The sequence below is a fragment of the Bubalus kerabau genome, chromosome 3, assembly GCF_029407905.1.
Source record: "Bubalus kerabau isolate K-KA32 ecotype Philippines breed swamp buffalo chromosome 3, PCC_UOA_SB_1v2, whole genome shotgun sequence".
NCBI classification, from domain to species: domain Eukaryota; kingdom Metazoa; phylum Chordata; class Mammalia; order Artiodactyla; family Bovidae; genus Bubalus; species Bubalus kerabau.
Window position 1 is genome coordinate 174,095,299 of NC_073626.1, and position 8,169 is coordinate 174,103,467.

General features: G+C 54.6%; 1 pseudogene; it reads left to right on the forward strand.

The window, feature by feature from the left end:
- The first annotated feature begins 4,841 nt into the window (after positions 1-4,841).
- LOC129647887 (intestinal-type alkaline phosphatase-like) lies at positions 4,842-7,799 on the forward strand (annotated as a pseudogene).
- The last annotated feature ends 370 nt before the right edge of the window (positions 7,800-8,169 follow it).

Sequence of the window (8,169 nt, forward strand, 5' to 3'; positions counted from 1 at the left end):
AAACAAGGACAAAATTAAACGTGTTTGCTTCCTGCATCCGAGCTCCAGTGGAGACATTCATACCATTTCTACGGGGCTGGTGGAGGCGGAAATGAAAGGTGGAGAGGAGGGTCCAGGGAGCCACATGCCCTAGAAAGGGAGCCTCCATTTCTGCAAACTTCTGGAGTGTGGGGGCTGGGGGTGGGGTATCAATGATCAAAGCCTTCCTGTTCCCATCTGTTGCCCTGCTCCCATCTGAGTGACAAGACTGTCACTACGTCTCAGGGGATATCCTGAGATTGGGTGGGCAGGACACAGGCAGAAGACATCCCCCCAGGGATCCCCTGGTGCCGCTGTGGGCTCTGCACTGCCCCCTGCTGGCAGTGCCTGCTGTGGGCCGCATGCTGGGGGCTGAGACACAGCCCAGAGAGCCCAGGGTGGTAAATGGGGACAACGGTAGAAGGTGCTGGGCTCCAGATGAGACCCCACAGGACTCTGTTCTTCTTCCCAGAGAACAGAGAGACTGGGACAACCGTCCCCCACAGAGCAGGCTCCATGAAGCTGGCCATCCCTTGGCCCCAGGCATCCATAACCCCTGAGTACAGGACCAGAGGTGTTATCTCTTACTGCAGAACAGAAGCCATGCTGTCTGCTGTCTGGTTATCACCGGCCCCAGGGGAGGGAGTGGACCAGCTTTTCATCTTAGGTGATTCAGGCCCAGAAGTGGGGAGCCAGGTGCCCTGGTGGGAACTTGGACAAACATCCTTTGTTTACTGCAAGTGACACCTGGTTTGTATTAGGTCTTCAGTCCTGCTCAGGAACAGGAGAAAATTCACAAGAAACCAAGAGAGATCACAGTGCCTGATCATTAATGTTGTTATAAGAACATTAAAGAAAACTTTATACTCCACACCAGGCTAAATTAAAAACAGTGACAAAACTAAATGGTGGTGTGGATGCAGAGAAATGGTATCCCCCATAAGTTGCTGGTGGGGATACAAAGTGGTGCGGCCACTCTGCTGAACTACACATGCAGCAACCCTATGACCCTATGACCCAGCAGCTCCACTCCTGGACATATATCCCAGAGAAATGAAATGCAAACAAATATTCACACAGAAACGAGTCCGAGAAGATTCCTGGCTGCTTTATTTAAAACAGTCAAACCTGGAATCGGCCCAAAGGTCCTTGCACACATGAATGCTTAAACACGCCAGGGTGGGGGCTAGGGGCAGTGGTCCACTCACCCCGAGACTCTTCTCAGCAACACAAAGCAGTCCTGGCCCTAGTGAATCTCCAGGGGATTAGTCTGAGTGAAAAGAGGCCACTCCCAAAAGACTACCTGATTCCATTCATGTAGCTTACTTAGAAACACAGGAATGGGTTAGGGAAAGAGGGCAGGGTGGTTATAAAGGGGCCCTGGGAGTTGGAGCTGTTCAGACTCCTGACTTATGATATGTTTACATGAACCCACACGTGTGATAAATGGTTCAGAACCCACACACATGCAAGTGAGTGCAGGTAAAACGGCAGACTCTGAACAGAAATGTGAAAATCTGTGAGTTATGCCGTCGGAGAAGATTGGAGAAAGCATGCAAGGGATGTCTGTATTACTTCTTATAATCATGTGTGAATCTACAGTCGTTTCACGTCAAAAATTTGAATTTAACCAAAGGACTGGAAATTCACTGGACTGAAGATGAATCTTACAGTAACAAAAATTTAAATTTGGCCTGATGAAAAGAACCAAATTAATCACCTGCCCAGGAGTTAGTCCCTTCTGACCTTTAGCCAAGAATTTTCCAAGCACAAGACTATGTGGGGGACAGAGGCAGCTGTGGGGTGGGGGGCAGAAGCAGGAAGGAGCACCCAGCGGGCAGGTCCTCTGGAAGCTGGAGGGTAACATGGGTCAGTGTGGTGAGCGGGTAGAATAGCAGGTCAAGGAAGAGGAACTCGGAAGCTCTGCCTGAGGGGAGGGCACCTGGGCAGGGGGCTGGGCAGGAAGATGCTGGTGGCCAGTGCAGTGTGGCTCGGGGGTGAGGGGGCCCGAGTTGGGAGGGGGCTACCCAGGTCCACTGGGGTGGGTGAGGCAGGAGGGAAGGGGTTTCTTTGGAAAAAAAAAGTCTTAATTGTGGGAAAATAAAACACAACATAAAAGTTACCAACTTGGGACTTGCTGGGTTGTCCAGCATTTAAGACTCCCCACTTCCACTGCAGGGAGGACAGTTTCCATTCCTGGTCAGGGAACTAAGATCCAGAATGCCCATGGTGCAGCCAAAAAAGAAAAAGTAAAGAAAAACAAAAAGTTACAGTCTTAACCATTTTTACCAGTTCAGTAGTGCTGAGTATTCACACTAGGTTGGTCACAGATCTCCAGAACTTTATCATCTTATAAAACTGAAAGTCTGTATCCGTTAAACAACCCTTAGTCTCCCGCCTGCCAGCTCCTGGCAGCCACCATTCAACTTTCTATTTCTATGCATTAGACTACTAGAGATACCTAGGGAAGTAGAATCACACAGTATTTGTCTTTTTGTGAGTGTTTTTTTTTTTTTTTTCACTGAGCATCATGTCCTCGAGGTTCTGAAAGGTTGTTGCTGAGCTGTGAAAGATGCCGGGATTCTTGGCCTCCAGAGGAGATGAATTCAATCCGGGGCCAGTGATAGGCTTGATCGCTCAGAGCTTTTGTGTGATAAAGTTTTATTAAAATATAAAAGGGATAGACAAAGCTTCTGACATAGACATCAGATGGGGGCAGGAAGAGGGCCCCCTGCTAGCCTTTAGCAGTATGTTATATACCTATCAGCAAACTGTTAATTAGAAAAAAGGAATGTCTCAAAACTCAGAGTGGCACCAGGCCCCTCACCCACAACATGCATTTTGAGATAACATTGGCATAAGGTGAGCCATCCCAGGCCATAAAACGATTGACATGAATCTTGAAGGAAGGCAGGTTTCCAAGTAAATATATAGTTTCATTAAAATAGATTAGGAGAACAATGTATAAGTAAAACATATTTTACTCCAAACCAGTAAAACATACTGGTTTGTTGAGCCCTTATTGGTTCTGAGTCTTAAGCAGAACTGACTTGAAGAAAGACAGTCTAGGGTAAATACATAGGTCATTAACACAGCTAAAGAGAAACATTTCCAGAAGAAAAATGCATTGTTTAGCTCAAGGTTTGAGAAAAGTTAAGTTCAGGTGGAACCAGGTGTTGTCATGGCAACACAGAATTTTAAGAGAAACCTACTTTTAATTTTGTATAGAGGAGGGAAAAAAATCTGACACTTAGAGTTTGTTTCCTCCTGCCACTTAAGAGAGAGAAAAAAACATCTGACACACTTGCAGCCTATTTCCCCTGTTTAGAGACTCCTAACCTTCCTGCCAGGCAATGGCAACCCACTCCAGTACTCTTGCCTGGAAAAATCCCATGGACGGAGGAGCCTGGTAGGCTGCAGTCCATGGGGTCACTAAGAGTCGGGCATGACTGAGTGACTTCACTTTCACTTTTCACTTTCATGCACTGGAGAAGGAAATGGCAACCCACTCCAGTGTTCTTGCCTGGAGCAATCCCAAGGACGGGGGAGCCTGGTGGGCTGCCGTCTATGGGGTCGCACAGGGTCGAACACGACTGAAGCGACTTAGCAGCAGCAGCCTTCCTGCCTGTTACCCTCTCAGTTCATCCATGTTGTAGCGGGTGTCAGACTTTCCTTCCTCTTTGAGGCAGCACAGTATTCCACTGTATAGCTCTATCATGCTTTGTTTATCCATTCATCTGCCAGTGGACTGTTGAATTACTTGCAAGTCTTGGCTATTGTGAATAATGCTACTACAAATGTTGGTGTGCAAAACTTCTTCTAGATCCTGCTTTCCATTCTCTGACACTATTTTGGCTGAGCCACACAGCTTGCAGGATCTTAGTTTCCTGACAAGGTATCGAAGCTGAGCCCCCTGCCATGAAAGCATGGAGTCCTAGCCACTGGACCACCAGAGAATTCTCTCTGCCTTCAGTTTTGGGGATATAGATGCAGAAGTGAGATTGCTGGATTGGAGAAATGTCTTTTTAACCCAACCTAGTGTTGCTGAAACCTCTTAGTTCCTATCACAAGCTATTCCTATGAGTGTGGGTGGCCTGGGGAGAGAACAGATTCATCTCTGCCTTCCATCTACCTGTCTAAGCGAGCAGAGGTCTACATCACATACAGGGCACTGGGCCCGCATTCCTGGCCCTTCACAGGAAACACACACACACACAGAGTGCTGACCGAGCTCAGCCCTCAGTAGCTGAAGACACAGACAAGGCTCTGCTGTCACCTCAATTCTCTACAGAAGAAGTTGGGCCCACGCTCCCAGGTGCCCCGCTAGCCCAGTGCCCACCGCACCTGCCCAGGCCAAGCCTGGTGAGAAGTGTGTGGTAGGCAGGGCTCCCAGGCCACCCTTTCTGTCTCTGTGCCTCAGGGCATCGGGAAACCAAACCCAGGCCCTGGCCCAGTCTGTATGCTTCCAACCCCACCTCCCTCGGCACCCAGAACCAAACCTGAACACATGAGGTGAATAAAGCAGAGATGATTCTCTCACAGCACTTAGTGAGCCAGGGTTAGAAGTAGCCTCTGTCAGGATCATGCAAATATATCTCAGGCGAAAAACATCTGCACCCTAATCCCACCCTACTCCGAGGAGATGGCCGGGGACCATCCTGTGAGGGAGGGACCTGACTCAGACGCTTGGCCACATCTACCAATTCTGATGGTGACAGGGCCTAAAGTCATAGGGCAGGTGAGGGGCAGGGTGTGGCCCCCTAAGGCACTGGGAGGGACACGGAGACTTCACAGCAGGAATTTAAGCCCGGGCAGCCAGTGCTGCAGCGGGTCCCTGGTGCCCCAGCCTTGCCCAAGACCCGGCCTCCCCAGGTCCCATCCTGACCCTCCGCCATCACACAGCCATGCAGGGGGCCTGCGTGCTGCTGCTGCTCGGCCTGCGGCTACAGCTCTCCCTCGGCCTCGTCCCAGGTAACCAGGCAGCTCCTGGCGCCCCCTACTCACAGGGGCGGCCCCAGGCTGACCTGACCTCCACTCTCCCCTTGGGCAGTCGAGGAGGAAGACCCCGCCTTCTGGAACCGCCAGGCAGCCCAGGCTCTTGATGTGGCTAAGAAGCTGCAGCCCCTCCAGACAGCCGCCAAGAATGTCATCCTCTTCTTGGGGGATGGTGAGTGCGCTAGGCCGGTCCACCCCCTGTCCCCCCACAACCCTGGAGCCCTGAGCTGCCGGCTGACCCAGGCTGGCCCCAGGGACTCAGACCTGACACAGTGTGTACCTTCAGGGATGGGGGTTTCCACGGTGACAGCCGCTCAGATCCTAAAGGGGCAGATGGCTGGCAAGCCGGGACCTGAGACACCCCTGGCTGGCTATGGACCAGTTCCCATACCTGGCTCTGTCCAAGGTAAGGGCCAAGTGGCCTCAGGGTGGTCTACACCAGAGGGGTGGGTGTGGGCCTAGGGAGCAGGGTAGGAGAGAAAGCCCCAGGAGCACTGGGGGCTGAGATAGGGGCTGGGGGCTGTGAGAATGGACCCAGGGCCTGGGTCAGGAGCTGGATGTCTACCTCAGCAGAGCTGAAGGCATCTCTGCCCCCAGACATACAACGTGGACAGACAGGTGCCCGACAGCGCAGGCACCGCCACCGCCTACCTGTGCGGGGTCAAGGGCAACTACAGAACCATCGGTGTAAGTGCAGCCGCCCGCTACAACCAGTGCAACACGACACGTGGGAACGAGGTCACGTCTGTGATGAACCGGGCCAAGAAAGCAGGTGGGCTTGGGCGTCAGCTTCCTGGGCAGGGACGGGCTCAGAGACCTCGGTGGCCCACCGTGACCTCTGCCACCCTCAGGGAAGTCAGTGGGAGTGGTGACCACCACCACGGTGCAGCACGCCTCCCCAGCGGGGCCTACGCGCACACGGTGAACCGAAACTGGTACTCAGACGCCGACCTGCCTGCCGATGCCCAGATGAACGGCTGCCAGGACATCGCCGCACAGCTGGTCTACAACATGGATATTGACGTGCGACATGAGGGGCTAAGGGCAGGGCTGGGCAGAGGGGGTGGGACAGACACCTGTCACAGACCCAGGAAACTCACAGCCCTGGGGACTGACAGGGTCTCTGTGTGTGGAGGGGGAGGAGGTGGGGACAGACCTTTCCCACAGACCTGGTGGGGGAGGTAGGGGCTGTGTGAGAGGTGTAAAGGGCCAAGTAGGCCCTGAACCCCCCTGCCCTAATCTCTGGCTCCAGGTGATCCTGGGTGGAGACTGAATGTACATGTTTCCTAAGGGGACCCCAGACCCTGAATACCCACACGATGCCAATCAAACTGGAGTCCGGGGACAAGCGGAACCTGGTGCAGGAGTGGCAGGCCAAGCACCAGGTGATGGGGGCTCACGGGTGCGGGGGTACAGCGGGGCTGGGCCTGGGGTGTCGGGCTATGGGCTGAGGCCTGGTTCTGCCCTCCCAGGGAGCCCAGTATGTGTGGAACCGCACGGAGCTCCTTCAGGCGGCCAATGACTCCAGTGTAACACACCTCATGGGTAACGACCCCACCCACCCCCACTGTCCTCCCCGGGATGAGTGCCACGGGCCCCCGGTCCCCAGCTTGCAGGTCTCCACTGCTCCCCTTTCCCACAGGCCTCTTTGAGCCAGTTGACATGGCCTATGAGACCCAGCAAGACCACACTAATGACCCGTCCCTGGAGGAGATGACAGAGGCGGCCCTGCGAGTGCTGAGCAGGAACCCCCGGGGCTTCTACCTCTTTGTGGAGGGTGAGTGGCAGCCCCTTGGGGAACAGAGGAGCGATGAGGGCCATCAGGGCGGGTTTAGTATCTTATATGTGACTTACCTGCAGGAGGCCGCATTGACCACGGTCACCATGAAGGCAGAGCATATAGGGCGCTGACCGAGGTGGTCATGTTTGACAAGGCCATCGCCAAGGCTAACGAGCTCACTAGCGAACTGGACACGCTGATCCTTGTCACTGCAGACCACTCTCATGTCTTCACTTTTGGTGGCTACCCCCTTCGTGGGAACTCCATTTTCGGTAAGCTCAGGGAGAGTGGCAGGTCCTTGTCCCTAAGTTACGAGGCTCAAAGTGCTCTGAGCCAGTTCCCTCCTCTGCAAAGTGGAGCAACTGCCCTGTATCACTCTAGTGAGGATTAAGCCAGTGAACAGACAAGACGTGCCTGGGCTCAGCACACAGAAGGCACCCAAAAGGATTGGGTCAGTGTGATCACTGGGTCCCCTCCTCCTTGCAGGGTTGGCCGATGGCAAAGCCAGAGATGGCAAGTCCTATACCACCCTCCTCTATAGCAATGGCCCTGGGTACCAGATGAACAGGGACTCAAGACCTGATGTGGATGAAACCGAGAGCAGTGAGTGGGCCCTGGGGTGCAGGGGAAGGGGGATGGGAGGATCCTGGCTGGGAAGTCAGAGGAGGGGGAGGCTGCCTCCCTGCCGGCTCTGAACTCCCATGCTCTGCCAGGGGACCCTTCATACAAGCAGCAGGCGGCCGTGCCCCTGGTTAGGGAAACCCACGGAGGGGAGGACGTGGCAGTGTTCGTGCGCCTCCCGCAGGCGCACCTGGTGCACAGCGTGCAGGAGGAGACCTTCGTGGCGCACGTCATGGCCTTTGCGGGCTGCGTGGAGCCCTACACCGACTGCAATCTGCTGGCCCCCGCTCACCCCACCAATACTGCATGCCAGGCCGCCTGCCTACCTTCTCTGGCACTGCTGGCCGGGGCCCTGCTGCTGCTTCTGGCCCCTGCCCTGCACTGACCCCCACCAGCCCAGGCCTAGGGAATTCCTGCTCCCCTGCCCAGAAGCTTCAATGGACTCGAACCACCCTGGAGGCTGAGGCCCTGACTTACCTGTGAGAGCCACAGTCTTCGGTGCCCCCGGCCTCGGTGTCCCCAGATTTTGTTGGAGCTGCCCCAGACCCCAGGAAAGGCAATGGCTCAGACCACCCAGTCTCTTCTCCCCACCCAACAGCCCTGCCTGAGGACCACACTGGCACCAGAGGTGTCCCCCATAAAGTATCAGGGCCTACCAGACCCCCACTGGGGGGCTTCCAGGAGGCGTGGCTCCTGGGGAGCTGTGGCTTCCCGTTCTCCTGGAACCCACCCTGTGGGCACCTCGCCGGCCAAGG